The sequence below is a fragment of the Choloepus didactylus genome, chromosome 14, assembly GCF_015220235.1.
Source record: "Choloepus didactylus isolate mChoDid1 chromosome 14, mChoDid1.pri, whole genome shotgun sequence".
Taxonomy (NCBI): domain Eukaryota; kingdom Metazoa; phylum Chordata; class Mammalia; order Pilosa; family Megalonychidae; genus Choloepus; species Choloepus didactylus.
Window position 1 is genome coordinate 92,671,278 of NC_051320.1, and position 10,275 is coordinate 92,681,552.

Genomic DNA, 10,275 nt, shown 5'->3' on the forward strand with positions numbered 1-10,275 from the left:
CTCTTTGTCTTTGACATTTGATAATCTGATTATTAAGTGTCTTGGTTTAGGTCTATTCATATCTATTCTGTTTGGGGTACACTGCACTTCTTGGATCTGTAATTTTATATCTTTCATAAGAGATGGGAAATTTTCATTGATTATTTCCTCTATTATTGTCTCTGCCCCTTTTCCTCTCTCCTCTCCCTCCAGGACACCCATGACATGTACTTTCGTGTGCTCCATGTTGTCATCCAACCCCCCAAGACATTGCTCACATCTTTCCACTCTTGTCCCTATCTGCTCTTTTGTGTGCAGGATTTCAGTTCTCTTGTTCTTCAGTTTCTGAGTATTTTCTTCTGCCTCTTGAAATCTGCTGTTGTATGTCTCCATTGTGTTTTTCATCTCTTGTGTTATGCCTTTTATTTCCATAGATTCTGCCAGTAGCTTTTTCAAACTTTCCATTTCTAACTTAAGTTCACCTAGTGTTTTCTTTATATCCTTTATCTCTTTTGCCACATCTTCCCTGAGCTCATTGATTTGGTTTTTGATATGATTTAGCACACTTCTTTGAAAACCTTTAATTGATTGTTTCATTAAAGTGAAACAATATTTCAACTGTATCTTAATTGAGGTGTAAGTCTGTTCCCTTGACTGGGCCATATCTTTGTTTTTCTTATTGTAATTTGTAGTTTTCTGTTGTCTAGTCATCTGGCTTCCCTGGCTACCCCAATCAGACTTTCCCAGAGCAGAATGGGTTTATGTCTCAGAATGGGGTTGTATTCAGGGTGTATCTTAGAAGAATGACAGGCTTTCCTGTGAGGCCTCTGGCCACTGTGCATTTCCTAACCTGCCCAGCAGGTGGTGCCTGTCAGCCTGTCGCTCCCAACTGGTGTAAGGAGGTGTGGCCCCTTCAGTTTCTGTTTTGGCTGTTTTCCCCCTGGGGTCTGGGATCTAAGTTCCTCTTAGGGAAGATACACCCCCTAGGGAGTTATCTTTTGCATTTGCATTGGTGCTTCTATTATCTCCACCTCTGTCTTGGTCAGAGAGCCATGAATGGGAAATGGCTGAGGCTTTCTCCACTGAACCACTAAGACTGAGAAAGAGAGAAAGGGAAAGAAAGACCCCCTTCATAGCCAATCCTCAGCCCCCTACTCTTGCCTGTTAGCCAGAGAAAGCCCCTGGTCTTTCTGACTCTTTAAGGTCAGTCGTCTCTAATAGCTTCTGTCTGCTCATTAGGGGTTTGTCTATGTTTGTAGCTTGTACTCAGCAGTCCACACTTGTTAATTAAAACCCCAGTTGCAGCTGGGCTGAACTATATTCACTTGCTCTGGGACTGCTGCTTTCTCCTACAGCAAGGTCCTGCAGCTCAACCTGCCATGGAGGGGAGGAGGAGACTCCTGGCGCAGTTCTGCAGCTTTTACTTACAGATTTTATGCTGCTATCTTAGCCATTCCACCAAATCCAGGTTGGTGTACAATGTGTGGACAGTCATGGTTGTCCCCTAGCAGTTGTTCCAGATTATTTGCCAGTTGTTCCTGGTTGTTTATTAGTTCCAGGGGATTAACTAAATTCCACTCCTCTCTATGCCACCATCTTGCCCCTTCACCCTCTTCTGTTTTTAATGTCATCTTTCTTTATCTCATTTAGCATTCATTTTTAAAGTAATTTTGTATATGATATATCTTACTCAATGAAATCAGACTCCTCTTCAGCTTATCATTAAAGAAGAAATGTTTGTCCATCCCATCAAAAGTACAAAAGAGTTTCCCACTGAAACTCTTTTATGGTGGTCATTATAGCATTTTGCTTCAATCTGGAAGAGTGAACCCAAATTACACCCAGAATATGTCTTATAACTACCAAAATACTATAGCAAATAAAACAAATTACACAGTATCCTGGTGGTAGGAATTATACGTTGGGTAATTCTGTGTAGAATTAGAAAACTCCCTGGAATGTTATAGGGAAAAGAAGAAGACAAAGAACAAAAAACTTCTTCCAGCTGAGTTTTAAATGAGACATTCTTGCAGTGAATGACTTTAAATCCAACTTGACATAACGATATGTCAGTAAAACTAGCTAAGGTGGTCCTTAGTGTACACACAGAGATTTCAATTTCTCCTCATTGGGCACATCCATAGTTGAAAAGAAATAAAATAGTTTTCCTATCACAAAACAAATATAGTTCAATGAAAAACTCTAGGAACTATTCACACTCTCATTTTGAATGAATCTCCTGTTGAAAATATTTTACAATGTGGGCTGAGTTTTAGAAGCTGATGTGCTGAAATCAATGGTGGGTAAAAGTAGAAACTATGAACAGCAGAGCCCATATATGAGTCATCTTACACAGGCTTGGTTCTTTGATTTATACTCCTTACTACCTACTGTGTCATCTCCTTCCCCTCCATTCATACACCACTTTATCAGCTTAGCTCTTTATTGTCACTTCCACTCCTGCCTCTCAAATCCATCTTCCATGCTGCCTCCAGAGTTATTTTACTAAAGAGAAAGAAATACTATTGCTAACCTCATGGCAGAGAAGGTTTTTTGCCTCCTATATTAGTTTCCTATGGCCGCTATGACAAATTGCCACAAACGTAGTGTCTTAAAGGAACACAAATCTGTTCTCTTAAAATTCTGTTTTTGAAGTATTTGATGCTTCTGTGGAAATTTTTGAGAGAAGTAAGAAGAAAAAACAGCTGGGGATTAGAAAAAAGAGTCAACCCTTTGATAAAAGTCACAAGAGTCGATTCTTAAGGGGATTAATGAAAGTTATATATACTTTATATCCTGGTTTGTTGAAGGTAAAACAGAGAGTGATTGCAGAGATAGGAGCCAATGTCAGAGATCTTGAGAACATAAACCCTCAGGGATTTTTCCCAGTCTTTTTGGCTATTGTGAATAAATCTGCTATGAACATTCATATACAGGTATTTTATGGATATACTATTTCATTTATCTTGGGCAATTACCTAGAAGGGGAATTGTTCAATCAATTGTTCATAAAGATACAGCTACAGATAGACATTAATACATGAATACATATGTAAACATAGATATATATGAAAATATAAAGTATTTTTGCAAAAGAGTAGTAAGATTTTTCATTCTTATCAACTTTGAATGAGGGTTTTACTTCCTTCACAGCCTTGTGAACTTTTTGGAATTGTTAGTTCTTTTCATCTGTTCACTCCTTTTTTATTTTATTTTATGTTTTGCCCTTCTACTGGACGTATAGAGGTGTAGCATTATGGTTTTAATATACATTTCCCTGATGCCTACTGATGCTGAGTAACTTCTCAAGTGCTTATTGGCCATTAATATACCTATTTTTGTAAACATCATTTGTCTTTGCACATTATTTAATTGGAACACTTATCTGCATGTATTTGAGTTGTAGGATTTTTAATATCTCCTGGATAAAAGATTTTGTGAGAAATGTTTTGTCAATATCTTACCCCAGTTGTGGCTTTTCTATTCATTTCATTAATGGTATGTGTTCGCATAAGCAAAATATGTTAATTTTTAAGTAAATTTATCTTTTTAAAAATTTGTACGTCAAATGCTTTATTTGACTTACCTAGTAAAACTTTGCCTATTCTCATCATGAAGATATTTGCTGATGTATGCTTCTAAAATCTTTATGGCTTTCTTGCTTTAATTTTTACATTTAGTTCTATGATCCACATCTTATTATTTTTTTGAATAAATGTGCAAGAGGAAGGTTTCATTGTATTTTTTATGCACATCCATTTGCTCTAGCCTCATTTGTTGAAAAGCCTCTTCCCCAGTGAATTGCTTTGGCTTTGTGGTAGGCAGAATTTTGGCACCAAGACCTTTGTTCCCGGCTGTTACCCCCAGGAGGGTGCCTCATACTATGGCAAAGGAGACCTTTCGGGCATCATTAAGGTTAGTAATCCCCTGACAGTAGATGCTGAAATCAGCCTGGATTATCAGGGTGTGCCTAGTCTAAATAACATGAGCTTTGAAATGCAGAGATGTGTCTAGGCTGGTATCAGATGGGAAAGTCAGAAAGTTGAGGCTGAAGGGGAAGTCACTTATTTGAAGCACAAGAGGAAATTGATGTGCATCTTTTGGCTTGAAGATAAAGGGTTCGTGTGTCAAGAAACTGGTACTTCAGTGCTACAACTCAAGGAATTGAATTCTGACATTGACTGGAGTGAACTGGAAGGGAAATATGCTGTGCCTGGAATTCTGACCCACACAACTGTGCTGAACTACTTGGGCATTGTTTTAAGCAGCTGCATTTGTAGTGATTTGTTATGACAGTGATGAAAAACTAATACAGCACCTTGGCCAAAAATCAAGTACTAAAACACTTTTGTTATGACCATGAATCCATCTTCAAAGGGACACAAAGACCAAGCAAGCTACTTCACTGACATTTTTCAATGTGTGTGTTGAATTTTGGCTGGCCCACCAAAGCACTATTTCAACTTGGCGAAGAACTTACAAGTAAGATGGGCCTGGAGAAGCCAAACTATGTTCCGCCTGATTCTATGCCAGGTGTGTATGATAAACCACCACAGCTGCCCTCACATTGGGAAGCTATTTTACATAGCTGTGTATTTGTTCTTCAAACTCTCCTCCAGGTCAATGCTTGGCAGAATGATGGCTATCATCCCTTGTCACTACTTGGATTTCATTGATCACTAGGCCAGCCTGTTTCATGATAAGAGGAATGAGCTAGAGAAACAGCAGATACACTTGAATGTTGGGCTTAAAAAAATAAAAGAAACAAGCGAACAGATAGATGGGCTGTGTCATAACTTGAAGATAAAGAGCTGGAAGTAAAGAATCGTCCAACTAATGATAAGCTGAAAAAGATGGCTAAAGAACAACAAGGAGCTAAAAAGAAAAAGGTCTTGAGTCAAGAAATTCGGGAGCAGCTGCACAAACAGCAGGAAGTGACTGAAGACAAACAAATGAGCCTCAAAGAAGATCTCGACACTGTGGAGCCTGCAGTCCTTGAGACCCAGAATGCCCTGAAATCAATCAAGCAGCAGCACCTGGTGGAGGTGCAGTCTAAGGCCAACCCACTTGCTGCAGAGAAGCTGGCCCTGGGGTCCATCTGTTTGCTGTGGGGAAAGTAACACAGGTGGGACTGGAAGCAGATCTGTTCCATCATCATAAGAGAAAACATCATCCCAACCAATGTAAAGATCAATGATGCCATAAGGGAGAAGATGAGAAACATTACATGTCCAATCCAAATTAGAATTATGAAATTGTAAGTTGAGCCTCCTTAGCTTGAGTTCCCATGGAGAAATGCACAATCTCACAGCTTAAGTAGGCAGACATGTTAAACGGGGTGGAGCCCCTGTGTAATGAGCTGTGGAAGTTAGAAAATGACACCAAGGACAGCCAGCAGAAAGCCAGTGAGTTGGAGCACATGATCTGGGACCTGAAAGCCAGCATCACATACCACAAGGAGGAATACACAGTCCTGATATCAGAGGTCCACACCATCACAGCAGACCTAGCTGCTGTCAAAGTGAAAGTAAACCAGAATACTGCTCTTCTGAGGACTTTGTCTGCTGAACATGAACAATGGAGCAAAATTAAGGAAACTTTTCAAAAACCAGATGTTCACCTTTGCTGGGGACTGTACTGTCTCTTGTCAGCTGTGTTCATTGCTTTCGTGAGTTATTTTGATCAGCAGATGCATCAGGGCTTGTTTACTACCTGGTCCAATCACTTACAGCAAGCAAATATCCAGTTCAATACAGACATTACAAATGACTGAATATCTTTTCAATACTGATAAACATCTTTGCTGGCAAGTCAGCTCCTTATCTGCAGATGACTTGTACACAGGAAACACAATCATGCTGAAACAATTTAACAGGTATCTGCTAATCATAGATCCCTCTGGACAGACCAAAGTCTTACCATGAATGAGTACAAGGACCAAAGTATCATATGCACCAGCTTTTTGGATGACACCTTCAGAATGAATTTAGAGAGTGTCCTGAGATTTGGTAACCCACTTCCTGTCCTGAATGTGGAAAGATATGATCAAGTTTTGAATCCAATACTTAACTGTGGTGTTTCACATACAGGAAGGAGAGCAGTGATGACCTTTGGTGACAAGGATAAAAATTTGTCACCCCGATTTATCATTGTCCTGACCACCAGCGATCCAACTGTTCCGTTCCCATTGGACCTCTGTACTCAGGTTATTTTCGTAAACTTCACTTTAACCTGTGGTAATTTACAAAGTCAGTGTCTAAATGAAGTACAAAAAGCAGAAAGTCCTTAAGTGGATGACAAGTGTTGTGATCTTCTTAATCTTCAGGGGGAATTTCAGCCAACTTTTCATTAGCTAGGAAAAGCTCTGACACTATCTCTAAATGAGGTGAAAGGTTGTATTTTGGTGATGACATGATTATAACCTCTCTGGAGAACCTCAGGAGAGAGGCCACTGAGGTGCCAAGAAAAGTTGAAGAGACAGATGTTGTGATGTCTCAGCAAGGTCTTCCCCTTTCCACTACCTACAGCAGCTTTTACTCTTTTGGCCCTTAAAAATCTGATTGAAAAGGTTGAGGCAGATAAACAACTTGGCATCTGGTTACACAGCAACTCCTCAGAATAGACTGCCTTACCTCTGGAATAGGACACACTTACAACAACCATCAGACAAGCCATCCACCACTCTCTTGATCCTGACTTTCCAACATGACCACCACTTGGTCATGGTCTTTGGCCCACATGTTTGGGAGAGTCCTTCATGTCCATCACTGAGCAGCCATTAGACCTGACCTTCATTGTGGATATGGAAGTAAAGCCAAATACTCCTATCCTAATTGTGTTCAGTGCGTGGTTGTGATGCTAGTGGACATGTTAAAGATCTTATAGGTGAACAGAACATGCAAATTACTTCTGCTACAATTGTCTTGGCATAAGGCTTTAACAAAGCATATAAGGCACTATAACCAGCTGTGAATTCAGGCAGGTGGGTTATGCTGAAGAATGTATATCTGGTTCCTGGGTTGCTGATACAGCTGGAAAAGAAACGACATTCCCTGCTGCTGTATGCTTGTTTCAGACTCGTTCTTACCATGGAGATTAATCCCAATGCACCTGTGAATCTGTTCCATACTTGTTGCCTCTTTGTGTTGAGCCACTACCAGGAGTGAAAACCAATATGTAGAAGATATTCAGCAGCATTCCTGTATCAAGAATATGCCGGTGTCCAAATGAGCATGCACATTTGTGTTTCCTTCTGACCTAGTACCACACTATCACCCAGGAACACCTTTGGTATGCACCAATGGGATGGTTAAAAATGCAAATTTGAGGAGTCTGACTTATGGTCAGCCTTCATCACAGTGGACATGTGTCTGAATGGTACAACAAAAGGAAGGCAGAACATCTCACTGGGTGAGATCTTGTGGTCTGCACTGATGACCTTGATGCCCCAGTGCATTATAGCAGGTGAGTGGATAATGACTTTGGCCAGCATCTGCTCAAAAAATTCCTGGAGTGTTTATTCATGAGAAAGAGTTTTGATAGTGAATTTAAGCTGGCTGGAAAGGTCAGTGGACATAAAGACATTCATGTGCCAGATAGAACCAGGCAAGCGAAGTTTGTGCAGTGGGTAGAGTTGCTGAGCCTGGCTGAGCCTGGCTGAGCCTGCCCAACAACACCAAGAGGATCCTCCTCACCATCCAGGATCCTCCTCACCACCTTGTCTGGCTTCCAGGGCTTTCCTCCTCATTTGTGAATTTTCTTTAGGAAATCTTCCCATTTGCAACTCAGGCCACCACCTTTCCTACCCTAATACCACCCCACTTTCCTGAACTCCACACCTGGGGGAAGGAAAGGAAACAGTCAGTTCCAGCTGGCATTTTTTTGCAATTCAGATTGAGTTTGGGGGAAAAGGCTTGATTATTTATGAGGTTTGGAAATTGCATTTAGATTTCTATTTTACATTCAGAACAAAAGTTTCATTTTTTTTCTTTAAAGAGTTGGAAAAAAAAACAATTTATCCTAAAATAAAATTGATCCTTAAAAAAACAATTGATCCTAAAAGAATAGGTCTATTTCTGGATCTCTATTTTGCTCTATTGATGCATTCCTCTATCCTTAATGCCATTACAACACTGTCCTGATTACTTAAGATCTACTGAAATGCTTGAAATCAGATACTATATGTCTTCCTGCTTTGCTCTTTCTCTTCAAAAATCACTTTGGCTAGTCTAGATTTTTGTGTCCCATGTGAATTTTAGAATCAGTCTGTCAATTCTTACCAAAAACTTAAACCTGCTGGATTGGTGTTTGAGATTTATTTGAACTCACTGACCAAATTGAGAAAAATTGAAATCTAAAAATGCTGACTCTCCAGTTGATGAATATGGTATGTCTATATTCATCAAATATGATGAATATGGTAGACATACCAAATATGGTAGACATACCAAATGAATATGGTATGTCTATATTCATCAAAATAAGTAATTTTCCTTAGTTTCAATAGTTCATTCTTTTATTCTGTCAGTTTTAATTTTTATATGTTAGTGCTTTGTTATTATGTGAATACATAGTTAAGATTTTATGGATCCCTTATCATTGAGCCTTTTATCATTACAAAATACCTCTCTATTCGCCAAGATTCCTTGTCTTACAATATTCTTTGTTTGATAACAATATTTTATGTTTACTGTTTCCATAGCAGTTATTTTTTACCATTGTATGATCAACTTATCTCAGTCTTCATTTTTTAAGTACACTTCTTATAGACAGAATATCATGAGTGCTGGTGATCACTACCTGTTAATTGTAAAGTTTTGACCATTTACATTTAATGTAATTATTGATATACTTGGGTTTAAGACTGATATTTTTACATTTGTTTTCTGTATTTTAATTTTTTTGTTGACATTTTGCTTTTCCTCATTCTTTGACTTTTTTTTTTTTATTTCTAGCACCTCAGAAAAATGCATCATCTGGGGAATTCCCTAAGTGAAAACTTCATGTAATGTTAATATCCTCCATTAGTGGTTGGATTCATTGTGTTTTCTTTCTGCTTTAAGTGGCCCTCCCAAGTCTAAACATGGTTTGTTGCTGTTGCTGTTGTTGTGGTTGTTGTTGGTGGTGATAGCAATATTGTCTCTGCATTCTATGGCTCTTCTAATATAGGCTTCTTTGCTATACAGGAACTGTAGTCCTCTTTGTTTACTTAAGCATATTCAAGGTTAAGAAGAATAATCCAATATACAGCAGGAGGTCAAATGAACAATATATAAGACAAATTATAGCAATAGATTCTTGATAATTTCAAAGGGAATGGCTTCCAGAGCACACAAGAGAAAAATGACTTTAACTTTGAGGATAGTAACCTTTTCCATTGCATCAGAAAGGGAGAAGGTTGGGATAATGATACAGGAAAATTTAGATATTTGGTGCTGGAAAGATGAGATAAATTCTCTGTCTGGCTCTGTTTTTGACATGAAATTTTATTGAGACTGATAGTTGCATCTTAGGAGAAAGGAGATCTGAAGACCCTGTAAAAGAGTTGAAATAATTTTATAGAGAATGGGTAAGCAAACTGAGCACAGTGGCCAGATGTGATGGCCTCTAGGGTTTCTTTTCTATCTAAATATTTATATTTCTATAAACATTCTTGGCATACATGAGATTAAATATCTAAACAAAAGAAAATGATTATTTTCTGACTAAAATCAGGCTCTGTTCCACACTCCTTCAGTTTTGGAAGAAACTGTTGAGCTTCTGTCATGAAAGCTGTGATCTCTTCATTGGCCATACCCAGAAAACACAAACATAACAATAAAACACAATAATAAAACCATCCTGAAAGACATTACAATTTTGAAACATAGTTATAAATTGTAGGGACATAATTCACAGGCAGAGAAAGTGGAGTACATTTCAAATGGAGAGAACTATAAATTTTATGGGGAGGGGGGCATCTGTGATCATATCAAATTTTATTGTGTAACACAAATTAAAATTTATCACTAAAATTCTCTAAAACATGTCCACATATTTCTTCTGTCTTAATGACACAGTCTTTATTCAAATAACAAACATTTTGGGGGCACCAACTATGGACAATATACTGTTACACACAATGATATGATATTGAAGCAAATGCAAATGATATATCAAGATATAATCTAATGTGGAACTTAGTCCAGATATTTTTCTAATTAATAAATCTGCCTTAAAAGTTTATTCTAAGTTATTACTCATGAACTATTTTTTAAATCAAAAGATTATTAGAAATGTATCCAATTGCAATTGTTT

The 10,275-nt window shown here is 38.2% G+C and overlaps 1 pseudogene; it reads left to right on the plus strand.

The window, feature by feature from the left end:
* The first annotated feature begins 6,082 nt into the window (after positions 1–6,082).
* LOC119508912 lies at positions 6,083–7,743 on the plus strand (annotated as a pseudogene).
* The last annotated feature ends 2,532 nt before the right edge of the window (positions 7,744–10,275 follow it).